Source organism: Myotis yumanensis, unplaced genomic scaffold, assembly GCF_028538775.1.
Source record: "Myotis yumanensis isolate MYYU_CA2020_CCGP unplaced genomic scaffold, mMyoYum1.0.hap1 SCAF_3, whole genome shotgun sequence".
Classification (NCBI taxonomy): Eukaryota; Metazoa; Chordata; class Mammalia; order Chiroptera; family Vespertilionidae; genus Myotis; species Myotis yumanensis.
The window spans coordinates 78,673,183-78,699,204 of record NW_027223754.1 but is presented as its reverse complement, the minus strand read 5'-3'; the positions used below and the strand labels follow the sequence as shown (position 1 = coordinate 78,699,204).

The 26,022-nt window shown below is 39.6% G+C and overlaps 1 pseudogene; it reads right to left on the bottom strand.

Annotated features, from left to right (window-relative positions):
* Positions 1-12,101: 12,101 nt before the first annotated feature.
* On the bottom strand, positions 12,102-24,929 carry LOC139006216 (dynein light chain roadblock-type 1 pseudogene; annotated as a pseudogene).
* Between the last annotated feature and the right edge of the window lie 1,093 nt (positions 24,930-26,022).

Genomic DNA, 26,022 nt, shown 5'->3' with positions numbered 1-26,022 from the left:
AAACCAGCCGGCCCCCACCCGTGCACCAGGCCTCTATCCTATATAGTAAAAGGGTAATATGCAAACTGACCCTAACAGCAGAAAGACTGGGAATGACTGTTCATTATGAAACACACTGACCACCAGGGGGCAGATGCTCAATGCAGGAGCTGCCCTCTGGTGGTCAGTGCGCTCCCACAGGGGGAGCTCTGCTCAGCCACAAGCCAGGCTGATGGCTGCCAGTATAGCGGTGGTGGTGGGAGCCTCTCCTGCCTCCTCAGCAGCGCTAAGGATGTCCGACTGCAGCTTAGGTCTGCTCCCTGCTGGCAAGTGGGCATCCCCCGAGGGCTGCCGGGCTGCCAGAGGGATGTCTGATTGCCAGCTTAGGCCCAATCCCCCGAGGAGCAGGTCTACACCAGCAAGTGGTCACCCCCGAGGGGTCCCAGACTGCGAGAGGGCACAGGCCGGGCTGAGGGACCCCCTACCCCTGAGTGCACAAATTTTTGTGCACCAGACCTCCAATATATATATATATATATATATATATATATATATATATATATATGTATATATATATATATATAAATGCTCACTAATTATTGGTGGAATCCACACTTTTGCTTGAATCTGACAAAGTAGTGTCATTGGGTCATAAGCAGAAATTAATCTGTGAAAAGAAATTTTTACTCTGTAGGTGGAATCAGCTCCTATGCCTACATGGCCCATTGATTGATCAATACTTCTATATGAATTCAAACAGTTTTAGCATACTTGTCTTACTACTGTGTTGTCTAATGTGTTGCCTCTTTATCCACAGTTTATTGTGTATGTTTTGTTCTCGGTTCCTAAGATACTTCATGGAAAAATCACTTTGAAGAGCTCACGTAGCTCTCCAGGCCACTAGTGCGAGTGACCTGTATTTCTGCTTCAGTTCTGTTCTGTGATGACTACACCTCTCCAAGTGACTCCTGAAGAGAGCCTACCTCAGTTGGTGCTTGCTTAACCACAAGGACCAATGGCTTCCTGGTGAAATACTAAATTTTTGAGTAAGCTTAATTTTAACATTTCTTCATTGTGCTGATATGGAAATCTCATTTCTATTAAACATAGTTTTAATCCAATATTAAAACTGATTTTGGGTATGGAACTAGAACAGAATTGACATGGTTTCTTCTTTATGCAGCAAAAATGTCTAAATGTGACATTCAGATTTTTTGTCATAAAATATATATATAGATATATATATAGTAGGAAATGAATGAAAAATCTTTAGTGATTGGGGAAAAACCTCTGGGACCTTAGGTGTCAGTTATAAAAGACAGATTGTTACACCTATAAATTTGTCTCTCCTAGAACTGACATTCAAGGTCCCAGAGCCTTTTTCCCATTCACAGAAGATTTTTTATGCAATTCGTACATCATACTGTATTCCATTCTTTATAAAAATGTCCAACCATTCATATTACAGAGACAGCCATGCACCCTGTCTACTGCCAATAATGAAAGGGAGAAGTTAGAAGTGAGGGCAGAAAGTAACACACCTATAAAATCTTAAAACCAAAATCACAAAAGCAGTTATTTACAAATAAGTTTATTTACATGTTAATACAGCAATTTTCAACCTTTTTCATCTCATGGCACACATAAACTAATTACTAAGTTCTGCAGCACACCAAAAAGCATATTATATTTTTTGTTAACCTGATCAAAAATAAGGTATAATATTGATTGATTTAAAAAATTGTAATTACCTACTCTTTTTGCTCCAAAGTGACTTTTAAAAAACACACACACAGGTAACTATACTTGTATATAAAGAATTCTGGTACCAAGAATTAGCCAATCAGATGCAAACTTATTATGTGACATGTCCAATAAGATGCAATTCTATTATACGGACCTATTTATTTATGGTCATTCACATGGACCACTATTGTGTTAGCTGTTATTATTTTTTAATTTGACAATCTAAGGGTCAAAAGGTCAGTGCTCCAGAGTAAATAGTCAGGTATTGTATGTTTTAAAAATCCTTGCCTCATCGGTGGGTTGAAAATCCTCTGTTAAGCCTTGGCCGGTATGTCTGAGTTGGTTGAATGTTGTCCCGTGCACCAAAAGGTCGCTGGTTCGATACCCAGTCAGGGCACATGAATGTGTTGCAGGTCTTGATCTCTAATACGAGGCATGCAGGAAACATCTGCTAGATGTTTCTCACATCAGTGTTTCTTCTATCTCTCTACATTCCTCTCTCCCTAAAATAAAATAAAAAATTAAGAAAAAAAGAAAATTGCTGTTTATACATTCAAGTAAGAATACATGCTATGTATCTGACTTAGAAAAAAGACAAATACTGCACTTTTATTTGGTAATATGTTTTTGTAAAAGTCATTTGAGCTGGTCAGTTTTTAATAATTTCAAATAAAACGAAACTTATGTTTGTTTAATGCCTTTGTGGCTTTCTGCTGATAACCAACAAATGGTAACTTTGAAGTTCAAATATAGTCAATATATTCATAGCTCTCCACACCATGTAACAGAACTGAATTCTTATTTTTATCATAATTTTGACATTGAAAATTTGTCAACCAATTTAACACTGAAAGTCCAGTTTTAAAGTACTCAAATCCATATCCTTTTGTTTTGAACAAATACAGCATTTACTTCTCTGCTCAAGTAGTACTGCACTTAAATGGTATGTCTATAGGAATGACTATCTGACTCACTAAGGAAGATTTTGATTTGGAGGATACTGTGGGGGAAAAGAGTTTCCTCTACCCTCAAGATTCTTCTGGCTGGTCTAATAATAAAATAGACATGAGACAGATTAGCAAGAGAATATAACCAAAAATGCATACATATGTATGGGAACCCTGCTTACGTAAGAGAGCCCAAGAGGGCCACATGCAGGAGAAATTTAGAGACAGTAAGGGGGATTGAGGTATATAAGACATCCTGAGCTAGGAATGAGGTAATGCGCCTTGAGGGCTTCAAAGGATCATTGCAGGAAGAAGAGCAGATGGTTAGTAAATGCAAGTTTTCTGCCATACAGGTGGGTCAAAATGATTCTCTTCCATAAACTTAATATGTGAAAGATCCCTATTTCAAGTTCCTTTATGTAGTTAAATGAAGGAGCAACAATTTCTCTTGTGCCTGCAGCTACAATTGCCTTTAGCTCAAAACGATCCACCACAGAGGCACATCTTAGGGTGGCTTATCCTGAACGTCCACAATACACATGGACTCGAGTATTACATTCATTCATTGTAGTAAAATGTGCCCATTTATCTGTGACTTCATATAGCATATAGGATATTTTAGAACTTTTTCTGTTTATTGAAGTATATTAATAACGGGTTACTGCCAATAGTCAAGTTGTATTCATCTCTAGGCAAAGCCTAACTTATTATTATTTTTAAAAAAGCAATAGGGTAGAAATTTAAGACACTAACAAATATTACCAGAGGCTAGCCTTATATCTTTATATAAAAAGTGCCAACCATATTTAGATATTTCTCTAGTGGTTTTAGCCATTTGATTATGTTATTTTAGTGTTATGTTTGTGAAGAAAAAAATGTATTCCCCTATGTGTTCAAGAAAAATAGGAAAAATGAAATTTCAAAGGTCAATTTGCTGTTACAAAGTGATAAGGTGTATGTACCCTGCTCTTGACCATTTTCAAATAAAATTATCACAGATGATTTCCAGTCATATCTGGTTTCATGTAAAATGGATTTGATAGGAAAGTATCCTGTTTTCCAATAGCAACATTAAATAATGAGAAAGAGAAAAAAGAACTCATATATACACAGAACAGATTGGTGGTTGCCATAGGGAAGGAGGATAAGTGGAAAAAAATCAGTGAAGGGGGTTATATGATAACATTTCCAGTTATAAAATAAATAAATCGAAGATGTAATGTACAGCATGATGACTAAAGTTAATAATATTGCATATTTGAAAGTTGCTAAGAGAGTAAATTTTAAATATTCTCATTTTAAGAAAAAATCTGTAACTATGTAGAGTAATAGACGTTAACTAGACTTAGTGTGGTGAGCATTTCGTAATATACACAAATGTCAAATCATTATGCTGTTCATCCTAAATTAATATAATGTTATGTATCAATAATACACCAATAAAAATGAATAATAAGTGTGCTGAAAGAGGTTAATGGGGGGAAAAGGAGGAGCTATGTAATACTTTCAACAATAAGGATTAAAAGAAAAAAAAAGAAAACAAGCAAATCAATTAAAAATTAGGCAAATATGTGAATAGACACTTAGAAGATATATGAAGTACAAATAGCATATAAAAAGATGTGCAAAGTCATTAGTTATTTGAAAAAAAATTAAAATGATGAGATAGCATTATGCATCTATTACATTATGAAAATTAAAAAAAAAACTGACAAAGCAAAATGCTGGAGAGAATAAATCTCATGTACTATTAGTTGGAACACAAACTATTACTACAAATTAGTTGTTCGGCAGTTTCTTATAAATAAAAATTTGCAGCTACCATATAATGCAGTCATTTTACTTTTAATTATTTACCAAAAGGAAAATATATATATATATATATATATATATATATATATATATATATATATCAATGTATATGTGTGTCCATTAATAGGTGCATAGATAGAAAAATTGTGGTGTATTCATACAAAATATATTACCTAGAAATACTAAGGAATGAATTGAATTGTTGATGCCCATAACTAAATGACTGGATCTCCAAATAATTATGCTGGGTGACAGAAATCAGACCAAAGAAAGTACAAATCTATAGATTTCATTTATATAAAATTTTAGAAACTTTAAGTGATTTCAGAGTAAAGAAAGCATATTAGTAGTTGCCTGAAAATGGGTGTATAGGAAATCAAAAGGGGCACAAAGAAAAACTGGGGGATAATGAATATGTTCATTACCTTGATTCAGAACTTTTAAAATATTCTGTGAGATAATATATTTTAACTATGCTTACTTCTGTGAGAGTTTTAGATTTAGAGGAAAATTGCTAAGATGGAGCAAAGAGTTCCCACATACCTCAAATCCAGTTCCCCCATTATTAACATATTAATGAATATAATAAATTTGTTATAATAAATGAATCAATATAAATACCTAATGTATTTTCTCTGTTCCAGGTTCTTACACAGGATAAACATTATCCTTAGTTATGTCTCTGTAGGCACCTTTTGGCTGTGACCCTGTCCCAGACTTTCCCTGTTTTTGATAACTTGAGATATTTGAAGGGTAATAGGTATTTTGTAGAATGTCAATCAATTGGTATGTGTCTGGTGTTCTTCTTCTGATTAGACTAGGGCTATGGTGTTTTGGGAGGAAGAATACAAAGGTAAAGTTTCATTTTCAATATGTAATGCCAAGGGTAGATAATATAAACATGAGTCTCTATTGGGAAATTGCTAAAAAGACTAAATCCTAGTCTAAAAAGCTACAAAGAGCAGTTTTACACAATGGAGTAATGCTTACATGTATATACACATAAGCATTTTTAAACATGTAAATTATTACATTGTTCAATTTCTATCCAAGGGGAGTATATATATATATATTTGAAATTTAAGTGCAGACTAATTCATGCTAATTGAGAGGAAAAGAATCCTGAGTAAAATCAAAGAACAAATACTAGTACTTATGCAGTAGTTTATCAGATTCTGGCTAGTGATGGGAGGTGATTCTTCTTGGATTTTTTGGATGTCTGTATGGATTGTCAACCTTGTTCTGGACTATCTTCCCAAGGATGTTTGTATAATAAATGAAGTAATTTGTATAACAATGGCCTTGGGAAGGTAAAGTGTTTCCCTCCTAAAGAATAAACTTAAGTAATGTCTTCCACTGGTACAAAGTTTGCCTTTTGAATCTTTTCTAACCTTGGAGTTCCTCTTCTGTGACACATACCACTATGTGTGCAGAATCACCTAGATGTCTATGCATCATCACATGGGTCTTGGGCAACAAGGACAAACTGATGTGAACTTGAAGCTCATATCGCCTGTTGTACCATGAGCAATAAAGTCCTGGTTGCTTCTGTCAACATCTATAAAATCATGGCAGGATGAATTTTTAGCTTGTGAGTAAAGTAAAATCTTGGACATTTTACAGTTATTGACAACAATAAACAGAAACATTCTTAGAGTCTCTTCTACTATATACCAAAAATATATCTTCTCTTGGCTTCATTTTATAGACAAAAACCAAGTTGTAAATAGAAATAGGATATATATATATATATATATATATATATATATATATATATATCTACACTAATAAAAGAGAAACATGGTAATTAGCGTACGACCGCTACCCTTCCCATTGGCTAATCAGCATATCCTTATGCAAATTAACTGTCACTGCTACCCTTCCCATTGCCAAATAACCATATCCTTATGCAAATTAACTGTCAGCCAAGATGGCGGCCGGCAGCCATGCACTGAAGCGAACAGGGAGGCATGCTTGCTCCAGTGACTGCGGACTCCAACGGTCCCCGCCTAACTTGCCGGCCTCTCAGCTGCAACAATGTTGCAAATATAGAAGCTAAACAAACCCCAGAAACCAGCTTTCAGTCAGCGGGCTTCAGCCAGCCTGACCGCAACATTGTATCAAATACAGAAGGAAAAACAAAGGCCAGAAACTGGCTTTCAGCAGCCGAGGCCTCAGAGCTAAAGCTGGCCCAGAATAAAAATTTTAAAAAAAGAAAAAAGGAGCAGTTGGGAGCTTCAGCCCCTCACCCAGACTGGCCAGGCACCGCAGTGGGGACCCCCACCCTAATCCAGGAAACCCTTAAGGGCATACCAGCCGGCCCCCACCCGTGCACCAGGCCTCTATCCTATATAGTAAAAGGGTAATATGCCTCCTGGCACTGGGATCAGCATGACGGGGGCAGCGCCCAAACCCCCTGATCACCCTTTGGCTCTGTGTGTGACAGGGGGCGGGGCCACAACCTCCCCATCCGCCCTGCTCTGTTCGTGACAAGAGAAGGCGCCCGAACCCCCTGATCAGCCCTGCTCTGTGCGTGACAGGGGAGAGCTCCTCAACCCCCTGATTGACCCTGCTCTGTGTGTGACAGGGTACGGAGCCCCAAACCCCCTGATGAGCCCTGCTCTGTGCATGACAGGGGATGGCGCCGCAACCTCCCCATCGACCCTGCCTTGAGTGTGAAAGGGGGCGGTGCCCCAACCCCCCAATGGGCTGTACCCTGAGCGTGACTAGGGGTGGCATCACAACCTCCTGATCTGCCCTGCTCTGTGCATGACAGGGGCGGCGCCCCAACTCCCCAATCGGCCCTGCTCTGAGCTCGACCAGGGGCTGCACCTAGGGATTGGGCCTGCCCTCTGCCACCTGGGAGCAGGCCTAAGCCAGCAGGTCATTATCTCCCGAGGGGTCCCAGACTGCGAGAGGGCACAGGACGGGCTGGGGGACCCCCTTCCCCCTGCCAAGTGCACAAATTTTTGTGCACCGGGCCTCTAGTATATATATATAAAAGAAAAAAGGAAGGAAGGAAGGAAAGAAAAGGAAAGATAAAAGAAAGAGAAAAGAAAAAAATGACTCCATTTGTTATTTAACACCTTAAACAAAGCTAAGAAGTGCTTACCCCATCCTAGTCACTCTTCAGGATATACATTAGAAAAGAAAATAACTTGGTGCCATGTTTATGGAGTATACTTTCTAGTTATTCATAAAGAAAACAAAAATACAGATAATTACATATAATATGAAAGAAATTAAGACAATTGGAGAGAATGTGATTAGCAGAGAGTTACATTAGATGAAGTAATAAAAATTTATTCTTAACTCAGAGACTTAATCTGGGGACATGGTTTAGTGAAAAAAGGCACTGCATTCCGGTGAAGAATCTGATGTTTCTTAGTTGTGAGGTCTCTGCAAGGAGATAATCATTGTTATACCTATTGGTATTTTTCTCTGATTGTAACAGGTTGATATGCTGTAAACATATTTTAATATACATAGTAGAGCACATACTGAAAGTTCAATATTATACCTATTAGTAATACTTTACCAGAATTCTTGTATACCAGATTTTTTTGGTAGACTAAAAGTAGACATGACCATCCTTTGTTTTTGCCTGTATTGACTGTGTATTTTTTACAAGTATCAATGCTCTTTCCTTATATCATAGGGTGTTGTGGTCAAAGTCAAGTTGTCCTTGATAAATAATTTTCTGCAATGTTTCAGGATCACTGTTTTATAATACTACTAGAGGCCCGGTGCAAAAAAATTTGTGCACTCGGGGGGGAAGAGGGGGTCCCTCAGCCCAGCCTGTGCCCTCTTGCAGTCTGGGACCCCTCGGGAGATAACGACATGCTGGCTTAGGCCTGCTCCTGGGTGGCAGAGGGCAGGCCCAATCCCTAGGTGCAGCCCCTGGTCGGGCTCAGAGCAGGGCTGATTGGGGAGTTGGGGCACCGCCCCCTGTCATGCACAGAGCAGGGCGGATTGGGAGGTTGTGATGCCACCCTCAGTCACGCTCAGGGTAGGGCTGATTGGGGGGTTGAGGCACCGCCCCCTATCACACTCAAGGCAGGGTCAATGGGGAGGTTGTGGCACCACCCCCTGTCACGCACAGAGCAGGGCCAATCAGGGGGTTGGGGCGCTGCCCCCTGTCACTCACAGAGCAGGGCCAATCAGGGGGTTGGAGCACTGCCCCCCCCCCGTCATGCACAGAGCAGGGCCCATCAGGGGGTTGGGGAGCTCCCCCGTCACGCACAGAGTAGGGCCGATAGTGGAGTTAGGGCACCGCCTCCTGTCACACACAGAGCAGGGCGGATCAGGGGGTTGGGGCGCCACCACTGTCACACTCAGGGCAGGGCCGATGGGGAGGTTATGGCTCTACCCTGTCACACACAGAGCAGGGCCCGTGGTGGGGGGGGGTTGGGGTGCCGCCCTCTATCACCCACAGAGCAGGGCCAATCAGGGGGTTGGGATGCCACACCCTGTCACACACAGAGCCACAGGGCGATCAGGGGGTTTGGGTGCTGCACCCTGTCATGCTGATCTGGTGCCAGGAGACCTCTCGGCTCTGCTGATCCCGGTGCTGGGAGGCATATTACCCTTTTACTATATAGGATAGAGGCCTGGGGGCCGGCTGGTTTGTCCTGAAGGGTGTCCTGGATCAGGGTGGGGGTCCCCACTGGGGTGCCTGGCCAGCCTGGATGAGGGGATGATGGCTGTTTGCAGCTGGTCACACACCCTTCAGGGTGGGGGTCCCCACTGGGGTGCCTGGCCAGTCTGGGTGAGGGGCTGAGGGCTGCTTTCAGTTTGGCAGTTGACTGAAGCCCCCAACCGCTCCTTTTTTTCTTTTTCTTTTTTTCTTCTGGGCCAGCTTTAGCTCTGGCTCTAGCTCTGAGGCTTCCGCTGCTGGTTTGTTTCGGTTCTATAATCGAAACAATGTATAACTTCAGCTCTGAGATCCCGGCCTTCTATATTTGTTAGAATGTTTCAAACTGCCAGCTCAGAGGCCGGCAAGTCAAGTCAGGCGGGGAACGTTGCAGTCTGCAGTCCCTGGAGCAAGCAAGCCTCATGTTCACTTCCAGCTGCCTGGCTGCCGGCCGCCATCTTGGCTGACAGTTAATTTGCATAAGGATACGCTGATTAGCCAATGGGAAGGGTAGCGGTCATACGCCAATTACCATTTTTCTCTTTTATTAGTGTAGACTAGAGATCCAGTGCATAAAATTCATGCATGGGAGGGGGTGCCCCTCAGCCAGCCTGCACCCTCTCCAATTGGGACCCCTCGGGAGATGTCCGACTGCCAGTTTAGGCCCGACCCCTGCAGGATCGGGCCTAAACCAGCAGTTGGACATCCCTCTCACAATCCAGAACTGCTGGCTCCTAACCACTCGCTTGCCTGCCTGCCTGATTAACCCTAACCACTCTGCCTGCCGGCCTGATAGCCCCCTAACCACTCCCGTGCCGGCCTGATTGATGCCTAATTGCCCCCCTGCCAGCATGATTGTCTGCAACTTTCCTCCCCTGTCATCCCGATGGTTTCCAATTGCCCTCCCCTGCTGGCCCGATTGCCCTCAACTGCCTTCCTCTGCAGGGCTAAGGAGACTGGGGGACTGAGGCTGGATGAGGCAGGCCTGAGGAGACTGGGTGCTGCCATCTTGTGGCTCTGAGTGCTGCCATCTTGTGAGGGTGTGTCAGTTAATTAGCATATTCCCTCTTTATTAGATAAGATCTTAGGGTCATTCTGCAGATATAAGTGTAGGGGTTGGCCTTGAATAAATATTACCCTGAAACAAATCAAGGAAACTAAATAGCCTCCCCTCTTTTACCTCAGATTTGTTTTCTTTTATGTTTTCTCTACCTTTAGTTAAAAAAAAGGGGGTGGGTATATAATTGCATTTCTGCTAGGTGAACTCTGGATTATTCAGAAATTGTTTTCTGTAGCATATAATTTAGAATTTTTGAAATAAGGATTTTTATTTAATAATTCCCAAAAGTTCTTTCTGTACATTAATGTCCTCAAATCACAAGATCATAATGCATATACCTCATAGTCTCATGTTCAAATCCAGGGAACTATTTCTTGTAAATTAAACACAATTTGAATACACATTCTTTATAGTAAAAAAGATTACTAGAGATTAAAAAATTGCATATTTAATTTTGGATTTAATAAACAATCTACACTAATACAAGACAAAGATGCTAATTGACCGTACCTTTGCTATGCCCATCAGCCAATCAGAAGAGTATGCAAATTAACCCAACAAAGATGGCTGTTAATTTGCATACTGCAGGCAGGGCGAGACAGCGCCATCCGCCACCTGCCCAGCCGCCATCTGAGCCTGCCATCTGCGACCCGGGGCAGCGAGGTGGGACAGTGCCATCCACCGCCTGTCCCACCGCCATCTGTGCCTCCCATGTGCTACCCAGGATGGCCGGGCGGGACAGCAGCGGAGACGGGAGGAAGCCAGGCAGCGGAGACAGGAGGGAGTGAGGCAGCGGAGAAGGGAGCGAAGCCCGCCAAGGAGGGCTTTGCTCCCTTCTCCACTGCTTCGCTCCGGCCTCAGGAAGCCCTATTCTTGCATAAATAGGCCTGAGGAAGCCCTATTCTTGCAAGAATCTTCCTGCAATGGGCCTCTAGTATTATATAAATTATAATTTGTGATGTTATATCTTAAAAATTTAAAGTTTAAATATAATATATTCTTTGTTGAAAATTCATATTTAATTTACTCTCCTATGTTACTGGCAATGAGAATATAGTAAAACACCCACCAGATTTTCTAAGAGTCACATAAATAAGATCTATAATTTTGACCCTTTTTTTCTTGTCAAAGGCCCTCTGACCAATCTGTATTTCACAGATGTGATTTTACATTGCATTCATCAGAATCATCTCTGGTTCTTGTTGAAAATTCAGACTTCTAGGCTCCTAGATAGATATGCTAACTCTGAACTTGTGTGATGGATTTTTATAAAAGTTTGCTAGGACCTTATCTGTACTTGAAATGCATACAACTATTGAATTAATGCAATAAAAGTAAAATGTCTGACCAGGCTACTAGAGTGTTTGTAATAGTAACTTAAATAACTGAAACAAATACATAAAAATTGGTATATTTTTAGAATTTTTAATAAGCGTATTATGCCCTCAGAGTACTACACAAAATGTTATAATGGTGGTGCCTGACTGGTGTGGCTCAATGGTTGAACATAAACCTATGACTTAATAAAAAAGTTATAATGGCAAATAATTATATAAAAGAAAATAATTTAAGATTATTTTTTTCTAGTTTCAGTTATTTTTAGTTAAAAAAAACAAAACAAAACAGCCTTTCCAAGGGCAACAAAGTGAACTGAATGTCAGAAGCAAGCAGGGTGTGGGCCTCTCATAAGCTCTTGCTCTGAAACCTGGATTTGAGGAAAGAGGATCTCCTAAGAACTCAGGGTAACTGGCCAGCAGAGAGATGCTTTTGGTGGGTGGGGTGGAGCTGCAGTCCACATTGGTCACTGGATTGGTCTGCATGGATTCTAAGGTGATGTTCACCTACCAGTTGGTTGACATGATTAACACTATTATTCTTGGGGGGCATTAGATTAAGTAATTATGCATGGAGCCAAGAGAGGGGCTTATGCAGTTGGATTCTGAATCACAATCAGGAAGTAGTCTTTATCTGCTGCAACCATAATTTCATTTTTCTTGGAGCGAATTCAAAGGAAAGTGAAGTCATTCCGGGAGTCAATTTCATGCACAGTGCTTGGGGTCTTCCAGATGAAGCTGTACATGAGGGTGGTGTACTGTGTGGTGGTAGGATTGTCCATGGTACTGAAGCAGTAATTTTGGGATAACATAGGCAGGCTTAGGGATTTCTTAGAATTGGGGTCCATGGAAAAGCGTGGGGCTGCAGACTGGGAGAAGGTACATTTCCATAACACAAGGAAGTCAGGTGCAGTTACATCTCCATAAGACAAGGAAGCAGCAATAGGTATATTTCCATAAGACAAGGGAACTGGAATTAGCCAAGAAAGGTCTATATTTACAAAATAAAGAGAAGGAAGCCCTTTATTCAGATGGAAAAGAAGAAAGCCCAGAGAAATAGAAGGACTATGAGGGAGGAGGGCCTTAGGAATTACTATAGTAATCAATTCCAAGGGGAATATTGACCAATCAGAGGGGATATCAGAACACAGGAACTGCAGCCTTTATAAACCATGGGGAAAAAGAACTCAGTGGGACCCTTTCCCCCCTCCCTATTTGGAAGTCCATTCTGTGGGACTCTTCCCCCTCCCTATGTGGGAGTCTGTACTTGTTCTTCAATAAATCTCCACCTTTGCTATACCACTTTCTGTCCGTGGACTCATTCTTCGATTTCGGCGGGTAAAGAATCTGGGTTCCAGTCCAAAAATTCGGTATCAATATTCTTAAAGGGAATGCCTTCTGAGTTCACCACAATGATTCCCTGCACTCCCTTGTGGCTCTGAAGTCGCTTCAGTGTCTTCTCTACCTCTGTCACCTTGGACAGATCGGGTAGCTCTGCATCACCAGCACTGCCCAGTCAAGATCATTTATTTTTTATTTTTTCAAAATATGTTTTTATTGATTTCAGAGAGAGAAAAGGAGAGGGAGAGAGAGAGAGAAACATCAATGATGAGAATCATTGATTGGCTGCCTCTTGCCCACCCCTAATCAGGGATGGAGCCTGTAACAGGATGGGCATGACCGGGAATCCAATTGTGATCTCCTGGTTCATGGGTGGATGCTCAATTACTGAACCACACCAGCCAGACTAAGATCATTTATTCATTTATTTTAAAAGTTATACTGCTCCTAATCATTTATTATATATATATATATATACATATATATATATATGTATGTATATATATACATATATATATATACATATATATATATATATATATATATATATGTATATATATATCCCTCCACCCCCAGCTTCATTTAATCAGCTTCTAAGAAACTTTTTTTAGGACTTAAAGCCAAAAGTTTGAGTCTTGGTTCTCTGTAGTTTCCTTGTATGCTCTTTCCCCTAAGGCAATAACCCTCAGCCTATTCTTTTTAAATGAAGTTATAATTTCTATGCACTGAATTTTAAATATATATATGTATATATGTTTACAATTGATACATTAGTTCTGTTTTAATGGTGAAAATGCAGCTAAATTATTGAGAAGAAAATCTATATCAAGAAATATTTTAAAATAAAAATTTTAAACCAGAAACAAAGCCCAGATCTATAGAGTTTTAATTGTAAAATCATGAGAGCAAGGAAAGAAATTATCAGGATGTGAGCTTTATCAGAAAAAAAATAAAATAAAATAAAAAAGAAACAATCCAAGCGTAATTGTCAAACAAAGCTGGGGTAACAATTGCAGCTGCAATAACTGGTTTGGAAAGGAAGCTAAGAACTAGAGTTCTGCCTCTTGGTCATATGGTTTAGACTTTCTAAGTCAATTTTAAGGCTTGGGGTATAATATCGTAATATCCTATTTGCTAGTGGTATATTAGAGGGAAAATTTATGTATATAAAGTGTTTAGAAATTCCTGGCATATAGAAAGCACGCAGTAAATCATGATAAATGCAAATATGCAAAATGACAAATACAAATTAAATATGCATAAATAGTACGAAAGGGCTCCCTGGAGGTTGTATATAGCTATACATGGATTTATAGTGCAAAGAAAGAGAGCAGGGGCACAATGAGCTCTAATGTGGTTCTGAGTAATAGGCTATTTCATATAAGTACCCCAACACTATGTGCAGGATAGAATAAAATAAGGAGAGTGAGATCTACTAGTAGATATTCTAAAAGATTCTAATCAGAGCTATCATGTCCTAAAATATATGTTTGTGTTTATATGTGTGTGTCAGGATGGGTAAAAGATGTGAGATGGAGCAAAACTTGGCAAGAGGCCACAGTTGTGAAAGGAGAGAGGGGTAAAGCAAGGTAACTAGTCCATGGAGCAGAGATCAGGGCAGGTAGCAAAATCTGAAGCAGCAAATCACACTGAGGGTTTGGGTGTTCTGTACTCAAGGGACATACAGGAGCCCAAGGATTATCCATGAAGTCTTTGATGTTGACCTTAGTTTTGGTTAGCAGGTGTTGGAGGAGGACATTAAAAGGGAGTGACGGATGGTTGACATAAGAGCGAATGTACCCAGGCAATTGGAGGTTCCTCACTTCCTTCTCTGCCCACCATCCCCATACTAGGACTCTTTTAAGGACACAGCCTAGAGAGAGCAATGTGTTGTTGAGACAATTTGGACTGAATACACGACTGAACCCAGTTAAACACTCTATACAAACTTTAAGAGTCTGTGGATGGTTCAGAGATCTACTTGTCTTGCAGCTCCCAAGACTAGCCTTGTATATAACTTCCCTTGCTTACTGAACCTGCCACCTACCAATCTGGACGGTCCTGCCTCTTTCTTTGATCTCTTTTTCCCTACATGTACAAGGGCAAGTTTCATATTTACCTCCCCACCCCCAGTGAATTCCTGAATTTATGAATCAATAATTGGAGAGACAGTCAGGATACTGAAAAAAAAAAAAAAGGTATTTTGGGGAAAGGAATTTGTAGGGGAAATCTCAAGTTGACCATCAGCCTCTATGTGGGAAGGAATGGCACACACAGAAACACCAGTTACTTTGATGCTTTTGCTTGAGGATATACGGTATAGTGCACTGAGGCAAGGAGGAGAAAAGAATGCTGCTGTGGCGGATGGTCTTTAATGGTGGGCAGGGTGGTTGGCCACCAATGTCCAACTAGAGTCTGAAGCTCTGTTAGGAAGTTGAAAGAAGAACTGAGGTTAGAGAGGGACATGTGGCTGTCCACCCCTGTGCTACCTTTGGGGCTAGCAGACAAGGTGGGAGAGCAGGATAATAGATTGGAGACTTTAGCACGCCCTTTTGACAGCCACGAGGGCGTGGACTGCCATGGATTAAAGTCCGAAAGTGGTGACAAAGCTTGATTGTGGCCACCCAAGACAAGACTTGTGTATAACTTCCCTTGCTGATTAAATGTATCACTTACCAATCTGGAATGGTCTGCCTCTTTCTTCAGGCTCTCTCTGACCTCTGTGTATGGGAGCCAGTTTCAGACTCTTACCTGCAAACCAATAGCAGGACAACATATTAATGCAAACTCTGGAGAGTAGGAGAGCTGGGATTGTGCCTGAGTTTCCATTGGGAGTGATGGTTTAAGGACTGAAGTAGATTTTGATCAGGTGATTCCTTTAGTAGACTCAACTTTTAAGGCATTAGGAAGAATATGCTAATTTCTTATTTAAGTATTCAATTATTACATATTTATTGACACTCCATGATCTTTCTTTATATTGATGGCTTTTCTTTTATTCCATTTATAAAAGGGATTGAAATAATGGAGAAGGGCCATAGAGGTCTTTACATTAATTTAGAAAACTTAATTTCCTGATAAATGAGGTTTCCTGTGGGTGAGAAGGTGGTCACAGAGGTGTAAATGTTGTCTCTACTATTTCTTCTCCACACCAATTAGTCATTCATGTGGCTTCACACTTTATAGCAAAATATACAATTTAATAATCAAAAACATTCGGCTTATATCAAAAGGTTAATTTACAAAGAGAAAATAGATTATTTTATAGAAACAGGCACAATTTGACAGAAGGAAGCATGTTGCTTACCAGTATGTGTTATTTGAACAAGTTTCAAACAGAATAAAGATATAAGCATACTTTAAGAGGCTAATTTGTATAATTTCTTTGTTTTTTCAGGCATCCCTCCATCTTCATTTTCTTCCAAAATCCAAGTTAGGATAACTGCTCATATAGCAACCTGAAATTCAGAGGTAGCATTTGTGTCCTAGTTATGTACTAGTTAATTGTGCAGTTTGAAAGTGATTTGTTATGATTTGTTGTCAAAATGAAATGGTTGTTTTTTATTTGGTGATACTGTCATTATCAGATCATTCTTTTTTTTTAATTCTTTATTAGTTAAGGTATTACAAATGTGTCCTTATTCAGATCATTCTTTAAAAAATCATAGCAGAGACTCTTTCTTTCTTTCTTTCTTTCTTTCTTTCTTTCTTTCTTTCTTTCTTTCTTTTTTTCTTTCTTTTTCTTCTTCCTTCCTTCCTTCCTTCCTTCCTTCCTTCCTTCCTTCCTTCCTTCCTTCCTTCCTTCCTTCCTTCCTTCCTTCCTTTCTTTCTTTCTTTCTTTCTTTCTTTCTTTCTTTCTTTCTTTCTTTCTTTCTCTTTCTTTCTTTCTCTCTTTCTACCTCCGATGCTTAGACAAGTGCCTTGAAACCTTAAAGAGAGCTCAGTGAATATTCATTCATTATTGAAACAATATCATCTCAACTTAGTCAAAAATTTCCAATTTTTATTCTTCGATTGCCATTTGTGTATTTCATCGTGCTGCTTCCCTCTTGAGAGGAGACTGGAAAGAAGTGAGGAGAGTCAGAAAGGATGTGTGCCACCATTTCTCTCTCTGTCTGTCTAATGGTTTTGAATAAAATTTGAATCACACAGCCCTTCCCGTCCTCTCTCCCACAGGAACACAGCATTCTGTTAATAACTCCATGGAGGTGGTTGGTGCTTGTTTGCAGGTAGCCTCCGGGTTAAACAACCTCTCCTCAATGTGGTATATTTTCATGTTGTGAGGGTTTCCTCTTTTCCTCAGATCTCAATAATCTATGCTTGCCAAACACTAGCTAGATGAACTATTTTATAGATGTTTGCCTAGTTTTAAAGTTTTTCTTAGGGCTGATAACCTTTTCAAAACTAAATATCAAAGAACATGTCATTTGTGGGAGAGGAATTTTTTACATGCTCTTATACGCTCTAAAAATATAAACTTAAGCTGTGGTGTAATGATTATGCATATTATATCACTTTGTGTTTTACTACTCTGGGATATATGCACATTTGCCTGAGGGTCTATATAAGATGGTTAGTATAAAAACATAAACAGAGTGAGTGGGTGATACCAAAGCACAAAGGAAGAAACATTTAATAAAATGTTTTACACTTGTTATTCTACCCCGATCACTCCATTCAGGTGACAATCATAGAATGTGACTATAAGACAGGAAGATATTTTACTAGCAGCAAATTCCAGAGTAATTGTGTGAGCTGCTTAGAACTGCCACTGGGCCCTCACTTGATTAGACTGCTGATGAGGAGTCTCAAATACCTTGTTCTCTCCTGCAGGCCATTTCCTCTTAATTCCTTGTCAGTTCAGAGAAATTTGTATGATTTGTTCCACTTTTGAATATGAATAAAATTCCTTATAATCTTTATTTAAGATTCTCGTTCTCAGAACTCTGCATAAGAACAAAACAAAACAAAGAGAGAGAGACTTTTTCTTATCCTCTAACAAGATCTAATCCTTATAAACCACTGTCTCACTGAATTCTTGACTTCTTGGTTGATATTATTATCACATATAATTTTTGAGCATTTGAAAAGTGTGAACAAAATTTAAAATCTTTTATTTGCAACTTGCTTTAGATGTTTCTAGGAAACTTCTAATGAAAACTAATAATTTTCAATATTAGTAAAAAAATGTCAATATAATGATGTTTTTAACTGAAAAAAATTCTCTTTGTTACTTTGTGAGGACTATTTTTAATTTTATTTAAGCAAAAATCTATAACTCCTAGAACTTTTAGAATTTACTAATCTCATTGGAAAATAGCTAAATAATTGTGCTAAGAGGCCAATAAGGAACTAGTTAATTTTGATAATTTTGGAGTTTGAAAGTGATTTGTTATAATTTGTTGTAAAAAATGGAATTGTTGGTCTTTATTTGGCGATAGTGTCATTATCAAAGCATTGTTTCAAAGAACACACATTTGACACCCAATTGATTGGCAGCGAGGAATGTATTTACTCTCAGATGGGAACACCATCTATACTAATAAAAGGGTAATATGCCAATTAGACCAGACCTCTTCCAGACAAAGCCACGGTGGTGGGGGCCGAGGCAGTGGTGGTTAGGGGCGATCAGGCTGGCAGGGGAGCAGTTAGGGAGTGAGCAGGCCAGCAGGGGAGCAGGGGGAGCAGTTAGGGAGAAATCAGGCCAGCTGGCAGAAGTAGTTACAGGCAATCAGGCAGGGAGGCAGGCGAGCAGTTAGGAGCCAGCATTCCTGGATTGCGAGAGGAATGTCCAACTGCCAGTTTAGGCCCGATCCTATACACATCCCCTGAGGGGTCCTGGATTAGAGAGGGTGCAGGCCTGGCTGAGGGACCCCCCCCATGTGCATGAATTTCGTGCACCAGGCCTCTAGTACTAAATAAAACCATGTAATGTTTCCAATTCTTTTTTCCTCAGTTTGATGCTTATAAAGAGAGAATTTTAAGATCTTTATTGGGCTCAGAACACAGAATTGGTTGAAAATGCTGACTATGTCACCACTGTAGAATCTCAATCAGAAGTTAGAATATTTCATCTTAAAATTTACTTTAAAGGGCACATGATAACAAAATGAAGATAAATCTGTTAAATGCCAGAAGTATTAAAGCAATCTTTCAAATGGGTTTTGTGACCTGTCCTTTATGTCACATTATTTTGGAGTGAGATTTTAAACAAAAGTTGGGATTAGGCATATCATTATATATGCGCAGATACCATTAAAACAGTTATCCCACAGGTAAGATTGATAGCAAAAAAAGAAAATGAATAAAATAACGATTCTTCACTTGATCTTGTCTACTTTTCGCAAACTATTTCATTAGGAGTAAGATAAACACTTTTTAAGATGTTACTCCTATTTAACATTAAATTGTATTAATTACTAAAATGATTGTGAAATACAGTAACAAAAATAGAAGATATTGCTGAGTAAATGTATATGAACTTGGTTTGGTAAGGTAAGAAAAGGAATAGAACAGGATAAACAGGCCATCTAAGAAAGTTGAATTTAGACATTAGAGCAATTGGTTTGGTAATGACAGGATGAATGAGATTTTTTGCATTTGTTTAGCTCAAAAAATATCCATATGCTATGTTAGAATATCCTTAGTTTTATCTTATACAAAAATTATAATTTCTCAATTATTATAAAAGTACTAGTGGCCCGGTGCATGAAATTCATGCACATTAAAAGGGGATTAATTAGAGGAAATATTTTAATATTGCTATTTGCCCTTTATAATACAAGTGTCAGAGATGAAAGAAAATCAGTAAAATGTATATGAAAATCTTCCTCCTGTCAGAGTCTGGGGCATGCCGCGGGACCCAGAGTCAAGTCCCCGGCCACCTGCGGTGCCTCAAAACCGTGCGAGACCCAGACCCAGCTGGCCCCATCCCCATTGGGCGAGATCCAGACCCACTCAGCCCCACCCTTGTCAAGCCCTGCCAGGTGTGAGGTGCAGCCTCAGGTCCCCCGGTGCATGCCAGGCGGGGGGTGGGGTGCAGCCTTAGATTCCCCAGTGCACCCTCAGGTCCCTTGACCTGGTGCCAGGGTGGGGGGCGCTGCTTGAGGTTCCCTGTTAAGCCCTGCCAGGCAGGGGATGCAGCCTGAGATCCCCCATCAAGCCCCACTGGGTAGGAGGGGCGCAGCCTCAGGGTCCCTGTCAAGCCCCACCAGGAGGGGGCACAGCCTCAGGTCCCTGCTGATTGCTTGTTAAGACTCGTTACAGGAACTCGGCCTCCTCTGTGTGTGCAGCCATCTTGTGTTATGGAAACCCCACCTCCATTGTGGGCACCGCCATCTTTGTGATGGCCTGATGGTCAATGTTCATATTCCCTCTTTATTAGATAGGATATCCTAATTTTATGTTTCAAATAAATACATTTTAAACCTATGGAGTTAAAACTATTTGCTTATACTTTATTATCTTAATTAGCATTGATAAAACCGGCTATTTTTATAATCATTTCTTAACTCATTTTTATTCATTTTAGAAAAATAGTTATATTGAGATAATATAGGAAGTGGCTGTTTACTCTACAGCAAAGTTTATAGGGTGTCCTTTACACACATATACCTTCTTATTCCAAAACAACCTTGTGAACTTGATTATGGTTATGCAAAAAAGAAAACTGAATGGCATAATATGAAAGTAATATGAAAAAGGTCTAAATATAGAAATGAGATCTTCTGGCTTTGTAGGTCATGGGTATTATAGCAATACTAGAGGCCCGGTGAACAAATTTGTGCATGGGTGGGGTCCCTCTGGGTGGCCTGCAGGGATTGGGCCGAAATTCACTGTCCAACGCTGCCTGCAGCTCCTACCTGCTGCTCCCGCTCATCCCGGCCCCACTGTGCCTGCCATGGGCTCACACCCAATCAGTCCTGATCAGGAGAGGCTCGTGCTGCTACAGCAGCACTCACCAGCCATGAGCTCTGTGTCTGGCACCCTCCCAAGGGGTGTGGCCTGCGGGGTAGGGCTGAAACGAGCTCTCTGACATGCCCCCGAGGGGTCCCAGATTGTGAGAGGGTGCAGGCCAGGCTGAGGGACACCACCGGTACATGATGGGGCCAGGAAGGGGCCCCGGAAGGGCTCCAGGGCATGTCCAGCCTTTCCACTCAGTCCTGATAGGCCGGACCCCAGCAGCAAGGTAACCTACCGGTCAGAGCATCTGCCCTCTGGTGGTCAGTACACATCATAGCAACTGGTCAACCAGCCAACTGTCTGCCCCCTGGTAGTCAGTGCATGTCATAGCAAGCAGTTGAGCAGCCTTATCATATCATTAACATATTATGCTTTGATTGGTTGTTCAATTGTTCTGCCATTCGGTCTATTTGCATATTACCCTTTTATTATATAGGATAGTTTAAAGGAATCCTGACCCTGACAATGACAATGACCCTGATTGTCAATAGATCATAGTTCATTTACAGTTTTGCCACAATTATTAACTGTAAGCCCTTAAATAGGCTAATTACCCTCTTTAGAGAGTAGATTCCTCACTTGTAAAATAGTCAGATTAGTTTAAACACTAGTTCTTATTTCTACTATCTCTAAAATCATTCATTGTGGCTGGGACCCTACCATCCTTATGCACATCTATTGGGTGTGAGGGCATCCAATATAGTGGCACATTTTCCTACTTAAGTTTGAAAGCAACTCAACTAAGTAGGATAAATGAAGAGCAAAATATCATGTTTATTATCCATGAAACTTATATTGGAAATTGTGGCTTATTTTTGTGGGAAAATAGACCCAAGTCCACAACCCAAAATAAGATAAATATACACATCAGTAACCATCTTAAGTAGAACCATTTCACATTTTCAGAAGCAGAATCTGTTCCTATACTATTTGTGTCATGGAAGATCACTACAAAATCTGTCTTTTCAAGGGATACTTTATAATTAAAAAAAGAAAAGTAGGAAAGCCCTAGATACTTAGAAATTCAGCAATGAATAAGTCCCTCAACCTCTTATGGTGATAAGTCACATGTAAGAGAAAAGCCAGGAATCCTATGTCAATTTATGTTCCTCCTTTTGAAATATCAAGAGTGAAGATGTATTTTCTTCTTAATATTTTGTTTATATTGGAGCTAAATTATACATTTAACTAAAATCTAAACAATCCTATACTCAGAAACCCAGAAGAAAGAATAAAAACCAACGTGTATTTTTGTTTTGTTTTGTTTTTTAAATCTGGCCCTAGCTGGTTTGACTCAGTGGATAGAGTGTCAGCCTGCAGACTGAAGGATCCCAGGTTCAATATCAGTCAAGGGCACATGCAAGGGTTGGGGGCTGGATCCCCAGTGGGGGGGGGGGGGGGCGTGCAGGAGGCAGCCAATCAATGATTCTCTTTCATCATTGATGTTTCTGTATCCCTCACCCTCTGTCCCTCTCCCTTCCTCTCTGAAATCCATGAAAATATATTTTTAAAATATCTGTCTGCTCTTTCTTATCCAATTTACTTCTTTTTAGAATTATTTTTAAAAAAAATTCAATTACAGTTGACATACAATATTATATTAGTTTCAGGTGTACAATCCAGTGACTAGACATTATATAACTTACTAAGTGATCATCCCTGAAAATCTTATACCTATTTGACACCATACATACTAGTAGTTATTAGAATATTATGGACCATATTCCCTATGCTGTACTGTACATCCCTGTGACTATTCTGTAACTAGTAATTTGCACTCTTAAATCCATTCCCCTTTTTCACCCATCCTCCCCAACCGCACTCACATTTGGCAGCAGTCAAAATGTTCTTTGTTTGTATCTATGAGTTTGTCTCTGTTCTGCTTGTTTTTTTATTTTTACTTTAAATTCAATTGTTGATAGATATATGTATTGCCATTCTAGTGTTCATAATTTTTATTTTTTTTTCTTCTTCTTAAAGACTCTTTAATATTTCATGTAATGCTGGTTTGGTTGTGATGAAATCCTTTAGCTTTTTCTTGTCTGTGAAGCCCTTTATTTGTCTTTTGATTCTAAATGATAGCTTTGCCAGATAGAGTAATCTTGGTTGTAGGTCCTTGCTTTTCATCACTTTGAATATTTCTTGCCACTCCCTTCTGTCCTGCATAGTTTCTGTTGAGAAATCAGCTAACAGTCTTATGGGAACTCACTTGTAGGAAACTAGCTGCTTTTCTCTTGCTGCTTTTAAGGTTCTCTCTTTGTCTTTAACCTTTGGCATTTTAACTGTGATGTGTCTTGGTGTGGGCCTCTTTGGTTTCATCTTGTTTGAGATTCTCTGCACTTCCTGGACTTACATGTCTATTTTCTTCAGCAGGTAAGGGAAGTTTTATGTCATTCTTTTTTTCAAATAGGTTTTCAATTTCTTACTCTCTCTCTTCTTTTTTTCAGCACTCCCATGATGTGAAATTTGGTATGCTTGAAGTTGTCCCAGAGGATCCTTACACTATCATGATATTTTTGGAAATTTCTTTTCTTCTGATTAGGTGTTTTTTGTTTGTTTGTTTGTTTTCATTTTGTTTGCTTCCTGATATTTTAAATTACTGATTAGATTCTCAGTTTCATCTATTCTACTGTTGATTCCCTGTAAATTATTCTTTATTTCAGTTACTTTAGCCTTCATATCTCAACGGTTTTATTTATGGTTTCTATGTCCTTTTCTATGCTGTTGAAATTCTCACTAATTTCTTCTAGCATTCTTATAACCATTGTTTTTAACTCTGTATCTTGTAGTTTGCTTGCCTCCATTTCATTTAGTTTGTTTTGTTTTGTTTGCCTGGAGATTTCTCCTATTCCTTCATTTGGGACCCGTATATTTGTCTCCACATTTTGGCTGCTTTCTTATGCTTATCTATAATAATAAAAGCATAATATTCAAATCAATCAAAAGACCATCCAGACGTCCTTCCGGATGAAGCCAGGGCTGCAGCCGCAGGATCGAGGCAGCAGCTGCGAAGGCCTACTGTTGCATGAATTTTGTGCATCAGGCCTCTAGTTTATATATATTAGGTAGAGCTGCCTTATATGGTTGGTAGAGTGGCCTTATGTGGTAGGACAGAGTGGCACAGCCTCCCCAGTCACCCAAGCTGGGCACTCCAAGTATGCCCCTGTGTGAGCTGTGTGTACTGTTCCCTTGTAGTTGATTGCTGTGGTGTCACTGAGAGGGACTGACCCCCAAAACAATTGGCTGCCAGGACAGGCCACAACTACAGCAGAGAAGCAGCTGTGCAGGAGTCAACCCTATGGAGTATGACTTGCTCTAGTGAAGCCCTGATACCCACCGAGTTTGCCCCTTAAGTGTGTTGCTCATGGAGGTGGTAGAGTTGTAATCTGGTATTGACTGATGCTGTCCAACAGGTAAAATGGCTCTGAGGCCTCTCAGGAGGTGCAAAGTAAGCCACTGCCTGTGCCCTGCCTGGGGCCAACAAACACAAGCTACAAAGTGATCTGCAGATAACTGTTATTTTTTTTGGTTTAGAGGTGCCCAGGGGAGCCCAACCTATGAACCAAGTCGGACTGCTGCAGGTGCCAGACTAGGGCCACTTAGCAAGAGGTAATTGGTACCCAGAAGCCAGATGATGCTTGTTTTCTTATGGTTTTACTTTTCTCTATAACCATTTCAATTAGGTGCTACAATATTCAAGGACCTTTATCTTTTTTTAAATCTTTATTGTTGAAAGTATTATATGTCCCCTTTTTCTCCCCCATTGACCCCTTCTAGCCTGCCCTCACCGCAGGCCTTCACCACCCTATTATCTGTGTCGATGTATGACAAATTTTTTATTCACTCATCTACTGATGGGCACTTTAGAAGTGGGATTACTGGGTGAAATGGAAGTTGCATATTTAATTTTTTTGAGGAAACTCCATATTATTTTCCACAGTGGCTGCACCAGTCTGCATTCCCACCAGTAGTGTACTAGGGTTCCTTTTTCTCCACAGCCTCACCAGCACTTACCACTTGTTTATTTGCTGATGGTAACCATTCTGACAGGTGTGAGGTGGTACCTCACTGTCATTTTGATTTGCATGTCTCCGATGATCAGTGACTTTGAACATTTTTTCATATGTCTCTGGCCATCCATGCGTCCCCTTTGGAGAAGTGTCTACTTAGGTCCTTTGCTCATTTTTTAATTGATTTGTTTGTCTTCCTTTTGTCAAATTGTATGAGTTCTCAAGGGCCATTACTATGGTTTTAAATGTCTTTTGTTGTTGTTATTGTTGTTGTTGCTGTTCATCATAATTGGCTAACTTGTCTACATTCACTGAAAAGAGTTGATTATTTTTTACCTATAGGGTATTAAATATATTTTTTTGTATTTACCAGATTTTAAAGTTTTACTAGATTTAATAGATTTTTATACATCTTAAAAATAGATTTTTTATATATGTTACAGATTGTTTTACATGTATGTTAAATCTTCAATTTTTGCAAATGGAGGTATATTATAGTTTTAAAGGGAAAATGTAAGCTTTATATTCCTAATCAATTTTGATTTCTATATAAGCTGTGGAAGATATCACATATCTTATTCATAGCTTATTAATTGGTCTTCTCATAGATCAAAATCTAAAAACTAGGTCATTATCTGTTTACTTACCACTTTAGAGTATAATTCACAATGCAAAGCTTGTAAATAAAACAATATCCTGCACATTTGTTGCTATCTAATATTGAGCTTAAAATTTCATAGTCTTCATGGTAAAATGATAAAATAGAAAGTTATTCCCTCCAGAAATTTCTAGTTACTAAAAATTAAATATTTTAAAGTAAAAGGAAGAAAAAGAAAAGAAAGAAGAGGACCAAGAAAACACAGGATTTTAGAAAAATAAATATACCTCCATAAACATGTTAGAGAATGAAAAATATAAATCTCAAAGAAAAATAATTTGCTAAAGAAGAGAAATATTTTTCTAATAAGTGTATTTTGTGAATATACATACTCTTTTAATCACTATGCCAGCCACTGTTTTGTTTTTTAAATATGTTTTTATTGATTTCAGAGAGAGGAAGGGAGAGGGAGAGAGAAATAGAAACATCAATGAGAGAGAATTATACATTGGCTGTCTCCTGCATGTTCCCTACTGGGAATCAAGCCTGAAACCTGAGCAAGTGCCCTGATTGGTAATTGACCTGAGACCTCCTGGCTCA